Raw genomic sequence first — 14,394 nt, 5'->3', positions numbered from 1 at the left:
CTGGGAAGCAGTGCAGGGTGGGCTCCACCTACGAGCAGGAGCCCGCAGACCCTCGGTGCAGGCGGGAGGGGGCGGATGTGGGTAGCGGGTCGGAGCCCTGGCCGCGGCTGTGCCCGCCCCCGTCGCCGCTCCCCGGGACCGCTCCCCGCGCCCGGGCTTGCAGCGGGTACCGGATGGAGAGTCCGGCGAAGGCTTAATTTGCAGGAAGACATTCTCATCAGATTGCGTCTCCGGCAGCCCAGCGCTGCTGCCGGGGGTCGGTCTGGGCTCCTCCCAGCACCCCTCCCCCGGGCCCTGGCGGGGTGAGAAACCGAGATGGTGGCAGCAGAAACTGGAGCCCCGGCGCCGGGCGGCCGCGAGGGGCCGAGGCTTTTGGGGGCTCTGCTGCCTCTTGCCAAGGTCAATCAAAGCGTCCCGCGCTCGGGAGGCGCGCCGCGTGCGCCCGCGAGCAGGCGGCGAGGGGCCAGAGGTGGGCTTTCCGGGCCGGGGCGCCCCGCGGGGGGGCGGGGGGGCCTCTCGGGGCAGATGCTCGGAGATTCCCGCCCGGGGAGGGGGACGGGGTGAAGGGGTGGAGGGCGCGTCGGCCTGAGGCTGGGACCCAGGCTGCGGTGTGTGACCCATCCAGCTGTAAACGGAGCCTAATTAGGGACGTTTTTATGCTAATATGCACCTGGCTGGGCTTTTTCTCTTTCTTTTTCTGAGAGAGGCTATAGAGTGGAAAGGAAGACGCTCTGGAGAGCCGGGAACTTCCGGAAGCACCAGATCCCTGGCAACCGACGACCCGGCTCCGCTGCTCACCCCTTGCCAGGCCTCGGGGAAGTTATGTGAAGACGTTACTGGGCTTCAGTTTTCTCCTCTGAGAAAGAGAGAACGCGCGTCAAGTTTCTTCCTAAGCTCAGTCAGTATGTCAGCTAAGAGATGGAAGTCAGCCCTGAAGATGGATTGGGAACCGGGTGCAGAAGGTGCGAACAGGTGCGTGAGCGCGGTGGAGGAGGTGGAGGTGGTGGAGGTGGTGGAGATGGTGGAGGTGGTGGAGGTGGTGGGCCATTCCGCGACCTTGTTTCCATTCCAGGGCCAGAGGCTCGCTGTCTCCACTGTGGACCAGACGTGAAAGTGGGGGGTGGGCAGGGGGAGGAGGCTGAACAGAGGTCCCTGGGGTGATGGCAGAAGCCTCCGGAGGAGGCCGCTGGGTGGTAAAAGAAGATGGGAGATAGGGTGGGGAAGTTGGTGTTTTATGGGGTGATTCACCTGAGCTTAATGGTAAGGTTGGGGTGGAGGGGAGAAATGAGTTGGACATGGCCAAGGAGAGAGAGGGAGGTGACCGGTGGGTCACATCCTGAAGAAGGCTGAGGGGCTGGGAGTTGGACACAGGTGGGGAGGAATAGGAGACACTTCGGTGGCGTGGGCGGGTGGGGGGAGACGGTATTTTGATGGAAGAGGGCACTCTTTATTGGCCTTACACAACTCAAGGCAGTGCTGGAGGAGGCCTAAGTGTCGCCACTGAATGAGTAAGAGTGGGAGTGGGAAGAGCCCACCATGGGGATCACAGCAGAGCAGGGTGCCGGGGTTGAGGGGCTGATGAGCAGGCTTGCAGCTGAGGCTGCATCGTGGGAATTTGAAAGCAAAGTAAAAAAAAACCTTTGAGGAACAGGAGACAGCTGGCATTTACTGAGATCGTTTATGCATTGTCTCATTTAAGTCCCACCACACAGGTGATGTTAATCCCATTTTATAGAAAGGGGAATGGGGGCTTAGAGTGATGAGGAACCTGGCTCAAGGGCACTCAGCTGGTAACAGATGAAGGGTGATTTGAACCCAGGTCTGTCTGCCTCAGAATGGAGGCCACTTCTGTTGTGCTTCACTGGGCAAGAGTCCTGGCCCTAGGCCCTCAGCAGTGAGTGCGTCCTTCCCCAGGTGTGGCCATTCCGGGGCACTGACCCATTTGGCTGGAAGGAAGGGGCTGGGCTTTAAACCCGTGCAGCCTGTCCTTGGCCAGCCTGAACTTAGCAGGAAGCCCCCACCCAGCTGAGAGGAGGGAGAAAAGGTGGGCTTTTTTCAAAATGACATCAAACCATGTATGTTGTTCTACAGCATGCCATTTTTGTCTTACTATTTCTAGACACACGTATATCTGCGTATATATATATTTTTAAAAGTTGTGTAGTACCCCTTTGTATAGATACTGCATTTATTGTTAATCTGTCCCCCTACCACTGGACATTATATTGTCTCCAAAGGTTTGCAGTCACAAGAAGTGCTTTACTCTGCATCCATTTTTGTAGGAGTATGTTTGTCCAGATAAAGGTATTTCTAGGGGTAGAGTCCTAAGAGTGGCATCAGTGGGTCAAGGGTATATTTGTTTTAAGTTTTAAAAATTTTTTAATTAATTTTTTAGAGAATGAGAGGGAAGGAGAGAGAGAGACATTGATTTGTTGTTCCACTTATTTATGTATTCATCAGTTGCTTCTTGTATCTGCCCTGAGTGGAGATTGAACCCACAATCTGGGATTATTGGGATGATGCTCTAACCAACTGACCTAACTTATTTTAAATTCTTATAGACAGAGCTAAACTTTCCTACAAAGAGGTTATATCAGTTTACACTCCGTCAAAGTATGAGTGTGTCCATTCTTTCACATCTTTGCCACTAGGTATCATATGACATATACATTTATTTGCCAATCGAGTGAGCAAAACAGTTTTTCGCTTTGGTTTTCATTTTGGTTTCCCTGGATCTCCACAGCTCAGCCAAGGCCCATCAGCTACAGAAAACATTGTGAAGACCTGAAAAAGAGCTCAAGAATGAGAAGCAGAGAATTAGGGCAGCTCTGAGGAAGAACTGAATGTCAGTGAATGCTATCAGGACCTAGATAAGGGAGGCAGCAGGTCCTTTCTCTGTGCATATTGCTAGGCTCCAGGGTGGATTGGATACCCCAGGAGCTCAGAGTGAGGCCTGGCTAGCTGGGGTCTCATGGCCAGAAGCCAGAGAGTGAAGGCTGGCTCCAAGAGTTACGGGAACAAGCTAACAGGCTGCATGGGGCAAAGGAGGGCAGGTTTCAGGGAGGGCAGAGGAATGAGTTCAGCTTCCTGAAAGAGCCAGGGAAGGTGAGGGTCACCAGGCTCTGGGTGCAAATGAGAACTGGGGCGCTGTGGGCTGGGTAGGTGAATGATGGGAAGGGAATTTGGCTCCAAAATCTCAGCAAAGGTGAGAGGGACGTAGATGAGTGGGGGCAGCACCTTCCCCCACATACTTATCTGACATCAGCCTATTAGTAATAGAGCTGGTATTTTCTGAGTGCTTATTACATAACACATTGCTCCGTTTTCATTTATTGAATAACTTTATCCTTGCAACAAGTACATGAGACAGGTATAGTTATTATCTCCGTTTCACAGATGAGGATGTGGAGGCATAGAGTTAAGTGGCTTTCCCATCACACAGGTAGAAAGTGGCTAAGTGGGGATTCAAACTCAGGCCACCGAGTTTGAGTCCATGCTTCAAACACCAAACACATTGGCTTTCCTCAGCCAACATAATAATAACTGCCATTAATCCAGGGCAGAGCCAGCACACCATTTTGGCGGGGGGGGGGGGGGGGGGGGGGTTCTGTAATGCTTACTACAAGTATATATATAATAGATGTTATCCTTAATTTAAAGGTGAGAAAAGTAAAGTTCAGACAGGCTGAGTACCTTGGCTAAGGTCACCTCGCTAAAAAGAATTTGCACCCAGATCTATGTGAACCAAAGCCTCTGCCCCTTCCGCATCACCACAGGGCCTTTCGCAACATAAGAAGAGAAATGACACAACTGCAGAACGGCCAGGGCTGGGAGGCACCTCCGAAACCGGCTAATCCGAATCTCTCATTGTAGATGGAGAAAGCGGGTGCTGCAGGGCACATGCCCAAGCCATACCACAGGTCTCAGAACAAGACACGTCTCCTGGGCTCCTGGTCTTCTCTGGAGATTGAATTTTTTGCCCTGTCTCTGCAGAGATGAGAGCATGTGAATGCAGCATGGAGGGAGAATCTGTGTGTGTGTGTGTGTGTGTGTGTGTGTAGTGGGGGTAGGGGTGGGGACATGTATGCAGTGCTGGGGAGAGCCCTTCCTCTGTAGGGTTAACTGGGAAGCAGGATGGCAGTTTGGAAGGGGAATCTGGAGAAGCCATCCCTTTCCTGTAACTGGACCCTGGAACCCTCCCTCCGCCCCCTCTCCACTCCCATTCTCCCATACACACGTATCCACCCTCAGCCAAAGTAAAGCATGAGCTGGTGTCTCGGACAGAGCTGCTTTTGTAGGCTTCCAAGAGCCTCCCGCCATCCTGGGTGACCCGAGGACTGCTATTTCCCCTTATAGGGCCACCTGATAAATTACCCATTGTCCTTTCCAAGGGCACATGTAAAAATGCCAATTACCCTGAGACCTAGTGGCACAGTGAAAAGGATATGCCAGTCATTCATACCTGCCTATGAATTTGTGTGTTGGCTAGGACAAGGTTTCTCAAACTAGGGCATTCATCCTCAGAGTTCTTAAGTTCTCTGAATAGTTTTTAAGTGTGGGTTTCATTGATATTAAAATACTTCAGCAGTTATAAAGTTGAAACTCTGCAGTTAAGCATTTTCATAGACTAGGACCTTACTGCCTTAAGTTGATATGGCATAAACATTGGTCTGTGAACTGCTGGGAACTCACAGACAGGAACTTTGAGAATTGCTTTTCTTTCGAGAGGTCTGTTCACATACAGGTTTGGGAGACTCTAATCAAGGTTGCGCCAGAGTCCAGAGATCTGGGCTCTGGTCTCGGCCATGACCACTTGGTGCCTCAATTTCTTCCTGTATAAAATGCACTCACTCTTTACCACTTTTGCAGCATCCTCTCTGCTGGGCTGTGCAGGTTGCCAAGAGGGATAGGATGATGAGCAAGGTTCAAGCCTGTGGGCCCAGATAAGCTGATATAGGCACTGAGCTCGGTGCTCTACTGTCTGACAGTTTAAGGCAGAGGGTTCACAAAGGCTACGGGGTCCAGTGGAGGAAGAGGTTACTTATGCCTGGTGAACACAGGTGGGCTTTGTGGCAGACCGACTCTGAGCTGGGCCTTGAGCCAGGGCCCCAGTGGATGAGGGGTCTGGCCCTACAGGCAGAGAGGGTGGGTGAAACAGTTTGGGTGGGGTGGACTTGTGGATAGGGTTATGGCGTGGAGTATGTTTAGGGGACTGAATCCATAGCTGAAGGACCTTGGAGGCCACCTCATCCAACTCTTTAAAGAACAAGGGAATATCATGAAGCCTAAATTAGTTTAAATATCTCCCCTAACCCTCCACAAGATCACACAGCCAGTTGGAGCAATGAAGACAGCAAGGAGGTAGGCAATAATTTTTTCAATCTGGAGCTGAGTTCTAGCCTCAAGAATGTTTTTGGGGAATCCAGCCCAAGTTGGCAAGCTCCTCTTCCACCACATACTCCATGAAGCCTGCTGCGAACCCCAGCAACTCCTCTCTCCCATCTGCAGGGCTCCTAAGGCACACTGGACCACAGACAGGAGGGGCATTTAAACTTTATTTCCATCCAACAAAACAGCCACGTCCTGGTGAAAACCAAGGTGGACAGAGGCCATTAGCCCACCCTTCCCAGCTTCTTGTCCTTGAGCTGCGCTAATAGAACTCAGGCTGGCAAGAGGTAGGAAGGCCTCACAAGAGGCCTTTACAGAGCCAACCTGCACAACTTCCTGGGGTGGGTGGGAGCGGTGGTCATCAGCCAATGGGCTGTAGCTTCTGGTCCTGGGCATGGACAGCTTGCCTCCACTTGGCCTTAGGAACCTTTCCCTCCTCTTGGTTGTGGGGGACTCTCAGGCTGTGCCCACCCCTTTGGGCTGGAGGAACTCCTCCATTGCCTAGACCTCTTGAGGTTGGCAGCCACCTAACCTGTTGGGGCAGAGAGGGGACTCAGTGCCCCAGCACAAACAGGACAGTGGTGAGGCAGTCAGAATGAGGCTGGGCCCCAAATGCCTGGAGTCGAATGCCCACTTCTCTCAGCAGACATGGAAAGAACAGGTTAGTGTGGGGGTCTGTCATAGGTGCCCCAAAACAGACTGTGAAACCCAGGTTTGCCATGTCTAGTCTAGGTTTGGTTGCTGCTACCAGGACCACAGCCGCTGTCACCGTTTTTATTTCTACCACCGTCACTGCATTTCTACCACCACTGTTTCCACCGTCTCTGCCGCAGTCACCACCTTAATCGCCACCATTATCACCGTCTCCTTCTTCACCAGTATCTACCCCCATCTCTACCACAACCACTACTTCCATCTTCATCACCGTAACTACCCACCACTATCAGTATCTCCATCACACTCATCACCATCATCTCCACTGTAACCACCACTATGAGCGTTTCTGTCTCCATTTCAACCGTGCTGTCCATCAGCACAGCTGTCACTATGTCCACTGCCACTGACGCCTCTCCCACGGCCATCATGTCCATCCCTACCACTGTCACCACGCCCTCCATGAGTACTACTACCTCCGTCGCCAGTACCATCTCCTCCACCACCCCTGCCATCTCTATCAGTATCGCCACCTCCGTCACCACCACAACTGCCTCTCGCCTTCCCTCGTACTCTGTCTCCTGCCGTCACCACCAGCACAATTACCCCACCCACCTCTACCTCTGCCCTTTGTAATCCATCCACATGACATAGGACATAAAGAATGTCTATTTGGGTTGGCCCTTCAACTTCTTCTCATTTGTTCAGTCCCAGAAAGGCCAACTATAGACCCCACTGTCCCCATTTTTCTCTTGAGACTCTTCATGGAAGATGAAGTTAAATGCCTTGCTCTTTAAGTTAAGGAAGATTATGTGTGTCTCACCATTCCTGATTTACCAGGCCCATCATTCTGTCCTGGAAGGAAATTGGATTACTCTGACAGAATGTGTTCTTTGGAAAGCAGTACTGGTTATTACCTAATTCCTTATGATCTTGTGTTTGTGGATTGATTTTTTGACGATGTGTCCCAATAGTTTTCTATTATAGCTGTTTAGCTGATGGGTTCCGCACTTCCAGAGGTCTCTGCTTTATCCCAGATTTAAAGAGAGGTGGGGACAGGCTGCCTGAGTCTCCCTCTGGTCTCTCAGCCCCTCACCAGTTCTCTATAAATCCCCTTGGAGTGGAAAGTCAGTGATCTGACTCCACCTTGGGCCAATTCTTTAAGTACTGAAGCATGTAAGTCATCAGGGCCTGTGGATGAGAACACACAAGTTCTTTCCTCGTTCCCTCTTGGCCTCCTGCCTCCTCACGATCCCATGTGGTGCCTCTTTTCAGTTTTCAGATCACAGATGACCTTTTTAAGCTAAGAAAAAAAATAAAAGCCTCTGCTTTTTAGTGTCACTGCTTTATAGACTTTCTCTTCCCAGCTCAGACGAGCCAGCAATCTCCTGATCCCCCCTTTTTGGCCTGTTAGAGTTAGAAAATGTTTTTCTCATTCTTTGCTGCCTTGTGCAAGTTATATCTTATTTCTTTTTCTAAACGACTCTCTTGATTTTATCTCCACAGCCTTTTGTTATTTTTTTGTATGTACCCCTCCTTCGTATCCTGGCCTGATTTCCACTTTCTTTGGCATGGCCATTATCATTCTAGTTCCCTGGGAAGCTTTCTGCATAACTAACAAGTAATCTATCGGTCCCTTTAGCTGCTTTATGCATCACGATAGTTCATTCTTTTCTCCCAATTCTCTTGCCTTGTGTGGACATGTCCAGTTCTCCTTAGAGAGTGCCTCAGTTGTTAAACTCAGTCTTTGGGGTTTTCATCTCAGTTCCCAACACGTGGTGTGGAAAGCTTTTAGACAGGGCTATTATTTAAATCTTGTTTGAGTTCCTGCTTTTCTTCCTTTCTCTGATCACCTTTCTCAATACTTCCTTCCCTTCTCTAATACTCCTGTAGCGTATGAGTGTCGAACCTAGTTGGCACCTGCTCCCCAGAACACACACCAGGGGAACCACAAAGGGATGGTGCCAGTACCTGGGTCTGGTCACCGGTGCCTACACTGGGCTGTGGATGGGGACACTTACCAGGAGTGCTTGGTTACCATGGAGGGCTCTTTCTGGTCACAGCTCCATTTGTTTATTCTTGGATGCCCTCCTTCCCTCTTGAACCTCTGTGTTTGTCTGGTAGCCCCCTGGCTGCAGGCAGATAAGTCCTCCTGAAAGTCAGGCTAATGGCCTGGAGGAGCGCCCCGACTGGTAAGGCACACAGACCTGAAGTCAGGTCAGTTACGTAGAGGGTGACACTTGCAGGGCATGGAGACGGTGGTGTGTGCGTGGTGTGCTCTGCCTCTGTACTGAGGGAGGCATCTCCAAGAAAACCATGTTTGAGCAGGGTCTTTAAATGAGGAAGGTGCTTGCCAGGAAGGAGGATGTAGAAGGACATTCCAAGCAGAACAGGACATGCAGAGGCAGAGAGGGACGCCTGGGACTGGCCGGAGGGGCCCGCTGGGTTTCCTTACTCCGTGCAGGCCCATGATCTTCCAGCCCTCCACTGGTCTGGATAGATCATGTCAAAATGGCTCTGCCAAGGCCCCTTTCCATGCTTCCCCTGGGGATCCCAAAGCCTCCAATTTGTTGTCATCTCCAAAATTGCCTCTTCTGTGAAGACTTTCTCCATCCAACCTGTGTCCTTGTGTCCCTGAGAGAAGGCTTGGGAAATTGTCCTTTCCCTTTCCCATGGCTGTGACAGTAGGAACTCCACGAGCCCTTCCTGTACAGACATAGCCTTTTGTGGGCTGAATGTGGTCTTCAGCACAGTTTGCCTAGTGAACTCTTGCTTGGTGGGCAGCCCTCTGTGAGACACAGCGCTGTGAGGGTTTCTCCGACCTGTTCCCTGGCCCAGAGCTGTATCCATGATTCTAGTCACCCCGGAGCCCCCACCCTGCATTGACTGAACACATTCCTTTCTTAATCGGACTCCTGTGTCCTGTATGTTATTTTTCATTGTTGCCATTATACTGAATGTGTTTATGTACTTGTGTATCCTCTTAGCTATGCTCAGAGGGTAGAAAGATTCATTCTGTTTTCAGAAATTCATCTTATGAAAGACATTCTTTTGCCTACTTCAGAGTCATTCCTTGTAGTGTCTTCTTTGGTAATAAACCTTGATCTTGTTCAAGCAGCCATGGGCCCAGAGATACTTTTGCCAGCGATTGGCCAAAAAGGGGTCTAATTCTTGCCAATGAGACATAAGGGACTAGTCTTCAAGAGGCTTCTGGGAAAGATTTTTTTTTCCTGCAAAGAAGAAATGTGAGGTAAATGCTCCCTTTTATATCCTCCCCCTGTCTCTTGTTTGGGACAGTATTGTGTGAGGGTGTGATGTTTGGAGCTGTGGCATCCATCTTGTGAGAGTGAGGCAAAGACCAAGAGAAGCACAGAGACATGCATCCAGCACCTTAGCATTACTAAGGAACTAAACAAACCCCAGGCCCCCTACCTTCTAACTTCTTGTTATATGAAGTAGTTAAATAACATTACTGCTTAAGATACCAGTAGTTGGATTTCCTGATATTTTCAGCTGAACATGCTCTTAACTAAAAAAACTTGTGAACAAACTTTTTAGTTTGAGATAATTATAAAACGAATACATTTTAATGAAATTATAAAGCATTTAATATCCAGATGGTAAATAAGAACCAGTACTCTTCTTCTCCAGTGACGATATCACCTCTGCCGTGAGTGGGCCTTGGGGACTTTCTTTTCTATGCTTTTTCCTCTGTGTTCTAACCTCTTGAACCTCCCCCGGGAAGAAGGAAAGCACTTCTTCCTTTAGGCCTCTGACCCAGGCTTCCGTCAGCCAGTTCCGTCTAGTTTTCTCCCATTGAAGCTGAGGAGAGAAGGTTTCAGCTCCTCGATTATCTTCTTAGCAACCCATCAAAAAAAAAAAGAACTGTTGCTCCAGTTTGTGGAAGGAGTGAAAGCCAGGCAGTGAAAAGGCTGAGTGCGATCACAGTTCAGAAGCAGGGGAGCTCCACGTGAGGTTTGCCCGAATGCTTCCTCTTCACACCTCAACACCAGGCCTCCCTTGGGCTTAAATAATGTCAGTATCAAGCAGGCAGTAGTGCCACACTGCTTTGGGTGACAGCCATGAGAATGTGCCGCTCAGCTCCCCTACCGCAGGAGTGTGATTGAACAGGCCCCCAGCTCTTGTGCATTGCTGCTAAGGCCACGCTGCCCATGGGCTGTTCCCACTGAGCACTGAGCACACCAGGGCTGCTGAGAGAGTCCTGTTCCTGAGAAGTGCAGGCCTCCTCTGGGGGCGACTTTAGGTCCAGGACTTCCTATTGGCTGGTCCGAAACCTTTTTACACTGCACTCTGAGACCCCGCCCATCTAACCTTCCTTCCTTCCCTGGCTCCCGCCCAGGGGTCAGACCTGCATCATGGCCTGACAGGTGCCCACTTCCTCTGACTCACTTTTATTTTTCCTCCAGAGATGTTTCTGCAAATAAATATCTTGCATTCCTAATCTCATCATGGAGTCTGGTTTCTTGAAGGACCTGAACTAATGTGCTTTGGTTTTTAAACGCCCAAACTCAACCTGACAACCTGTATATAAAGCCCCTGGCATAAACTGTGTTTTTCCTTCTCTCTTTTCCTCTCAGGGTATATGACAGTGTGGCCATGCTGTGAAGCTGTTTCTGTCTCCAATGGGAGCAAGAACAACTTGTGACCAGAATATGTGCATACTTGGAAACGGTATAGCTTGAGTTCAGAGAGGCTGAGGTGCTCACCCAAGAGCACACAGCTCATGCCAGGTGCCTACACATATACACAGTGATACATGGCTTTAAGAGGCAAAGTCAGAGTGAAGACATAGGGTCAGGATGCAGTGTGGGGTGGGCGAAGCGTCTGAGGAAAGGCAACCCCTTCCTGCCCCTCCCAGATGACTTCCCAGGGCTGGTTTTTGTGTTTTGGTGCCATGGCAACTGGCTGTGATATCTGCATGTGGAACGTGAAGCATAACCTTAGGACACTGAGGCTAGCTTGATGGGCCTAGAAGATAACACACTCATGACCTACTAGCCTCCCAGCCTTGCTCCAGCCTGGTGATGCTGCCCAGGCAAGTCCTCAGTTGTTGAGATGCCTTTCTCTGTTCACACTTACTGCCTATCCAATCAGTTGAGCTCACCTGTTTGGCAGTACTCGCTTTGATCCTGGAATGCTCTGCTGTCTTATGTTTGTCTAAATCCACCTGCCATCTCTCATGGCTGAGTTCCTATCTCACCTCCACCTGGAAGACTTCTCTGATTTCCCTAGTCCACAGAGCCTTTTTTTCCTTCTGAATTTGTCTAGCAGTTACTGTACTCTGTACCATTCATGTTATGATATTTGGACTTTGTTCTAATGTAATTCAACAAGTTCCTAATATGTGCAAGACACTGTGCTAAGTGCTGAATGCTCATGTGGGTATTGTGGGGCCCAGTCTACTCCATGCTCATTAGACTTTAGAAGGGAGCATCAGACCATCTAGCAGCTCTGGCTTTATGACAAGGAGAGGCCCCCATCAGCTCCCAAACTAGGCAGGACAGAGGATACAAGTTGCAGTTTATTAGAGCCTTGCATATGAGTCCAGACAGTCCACTGGGTCTCCTTTTTCTTTACCTCACAGGCTTGTTCTGAGGACAAATGAGCTAATACATGTAAAGTACCTAACACAGTGATAGACATGTTAGTTCTCTGCCTCTCTCTCCACATCAACCCCATATCCTGTACTCATGAATCTACCTGATTGGAGAAAATGTGTTCTTCTTCTCGGGACTCTTCAAAGAACTCACTGTCCTGGGTTGCAGAGCTAAATGAAGCAGAGGGTGCCCACTGGGAGCTCACATCTAGTGCTTTCACACACTGGCTCTCATTTAATCCTCCATGAGCTCTGGGACAGGAAATAATATTCCAATGTTGAGGAGGACAGAAGCCAGGACTTGGAGAGGCTGACCCACCGCAGATCACAGAGCTCGTAAGCACTGGAGCTGGCCTCAGAATCAAGATGTGAGGTGCAAGAGAGGTCCGAAGCAGGCAGAGAGAGTACTTGTGAAGGTATCAGTTCTGCCCAAAGAATTCTATAAACTCAACATAATGGCTGTCAAAGTTGTAATAGGATTTGTGCGTGTGTGTGTATGTGGAATTTAACAAGCTGATTCTAAAACTAATCTAGGAGAATAACTGTGCTGGAATAGTCAAGACGTATTTGAAAAAGAAGTACAGTGAGGGAGAACGTGCCCCACCAGATAACAGAGCATCACTGAGCTGTGCTGATTAGAAGGGAGGTGTGCTGGTGTGGGACAAGGTGTCCATTGATGCCGTAGCACAGAGTGTAAAGGGTTCGTATAAAGAGTTTGGTGTAGGATAAGGTGGCATTTAAAAGCAGTAGGGAAAGAACGAACTCTTCAATCAATACTGTAGAGACAGTTGGCTATTCGTGTGAAAAAACCCCCATAAAGTTGATTCCTGCTTCACAGCATTCACTAAATAAATTCCAGATGGATTAGAGAGCTAAACATAAAACACACACACACACAGCTATAAAACTATTAAAAGAAAATACAGAAGAATTTGTTTATAACCCTGGGGTAGGAAAGGCTTTCTTTAGCAAGACATAAAACACAAAAACTGTAAAAATAAAAAAAAAGATTGCTAAATTTGATTATGTCAAATCTAAAACTGCTATATGACTAAAAAAAAAACAAAGAAAACCCATAAATATTGTTAAAAGACAAGTGACAGACTAAAAGAAGGTATTTGCAACATATACAATTGAAAAGGATTAGTGGTCATGATTATATAATGAATTCCTACAAGTAATAAGTAAAAGACAAACCATGGAAAGGAAAAATGATAGGTTAGAGCAGATAGTTCACCGCCCAGGAACTGCAAACAGTAAACACATGATAATAGTCTTAGCCTCACTGGTCATCAAAGAAGTGCAAGTCGAACAGTACCGAGGGCAAACGAACACCTTTTTTGTCACTGTTGGTAAATATGGAATTTGTCATGGTGTTTGTAGAGCGAGATGTGGCAGTGCCCGTGAAAATGAAAAATGCCCAGGCCCTTCACAGCAATTCCATAGCTGTGCCCGGAGACGAGCTCCAAGTCACAAGGAGACCTCATCCCGGGGGCCATGCTGGAAGGGGCAGAGAGCTGAAGAATCAGAAACAACCCAGATGCTCATTAACAGAAAAAGCTCTAATTCATTTTAGTGTTTTTTTAAAAAAAGATTTTATTTATTTCAGAGAGAAGGGAAGGGAAGGAAAAAGAGAGGGAAAGAGGGAGAGAAACATCAATGTGTGGTTGCCTTTTATGCACCACCTCCACCCCCACTGGGGACCTGCCAGCAACTAAGGCATGGGCCGTAACTGGAAATCGAACTGGGGACCTTTTGGTTCTCAGGCCGGCACTGAATCCACTGAGCCACAGCAGCCAGGGCACATCTTTTAATATCCACATTAGTGATGGTTTTCTGAGGTCCAAACAAATGAGGAAGACCTTTGCCTCCCGAAGCGAAAAGGTCTTGTTATGGGAGAGAAGTAAGTCACAGAACAATGTGACTGTCTACAAAAACGCGGACGCAAACTTTGAAACTATTGCATGAGGAAGAATATATTGGAAGGGTATATAACTGACCATCCCTAGGGAGAGGAGTGGAATCATGTAAGTGGGCTTTATCTGAACTATTTTAATTTGTTTTAGTGAGTAATACATGTATTAATTATATAATAATAAATTAAATAATAAATTTAAAATAACTAGAAGAAACAGCTCTTACTCAGTGCTCAGCAGTTTATGCCCTTAGTTTTCAAGCTCTGCACCTACTGGAGCCCCGGATCCGTTGCTGATACACATCATCCACCGTTTACTACCTCCTCCCCACCAGCCTCCTAGTCTGCGTTCTTGACTTGGGTTCCTGTGTCATTGGTCCATCATGGGTCAAGAACAAAGGGGAATTGTTTTTGGCCTTAGCACCAGGAAAGTACATGGTCCAATAGAATAAGAACTTCAGAAAAGATGTGATAGCAAAAACCGAGGAAGAAGCTTCCTATTTGAGCAGAGGCTTGAAAGATGCATCATATTATTCTAACCCCTCTCTGATCCCCCAGTTATTTTTAAAACTATATAACACCTTCGAGGCTTTGTACACAAGGCACACATCTGATTAAGTATTGCTGTGGACTGAATTGTGTACCACCAAAATCCTCCGTGTTGAAACCGGAAGCCCAAATGTGATAGTATTCGGAGAATGGAGGCTTTGGGAGATAATTTGATGCAGATAAAGGTCCTGAGGGTGGCGTGCTCCTGGTGGAATTAGTGCCCTGATAAGAAGGGCAAGAGACACCAGAGCTTTCTTTCCTTCTCTTTGTG

At 48.6% G+C, this 14,394-nt stretch overlaps 1 long non-coding RNA gene across 1 annotated transcript; it reads left to right on the top strand.

The window, feature by feature from the left end:
• Positions 1-266: 266 nt before the first annotated feature.
• Positions 267-12,622, top strand: LOC119038741 (uncharacterized). Its single transcript, XR_005080469.2, has 3 exons — positions 267-469; positions 714-972; positions 10,641-12,622. It is a non-coding gene; the product is annotated as an uncharacterized LOC119038741 (long non-coding RNA).
• The last annotated feature ends 1,772 nt before the right edge of the window (positions 12,623-14,394 follow it).

Source organism: Artibeus jamaicensis, unplaced genomic scaffold (assembly GCF_021234435.1).
Source record: "Artibeus jamaicensis isolate MK-2021 breed Jamaican fruit bat unplaced genomic scaffold, CSHL_Jam_final scaffold_474, whole genome shotgun sequence".
NCBI classification, from domain to species: Eukaryota; Metazoa; Chordata; class Mammalia; order Chiroptera; family Phyllostomidae; genus Artibeus; species Artibeus jamaicensis.
The sequence above is the reverse complement of the archived record's forward strand: the minus strand, read 5'-3'. Positions and strand labels throughout refer to the sequence as shown.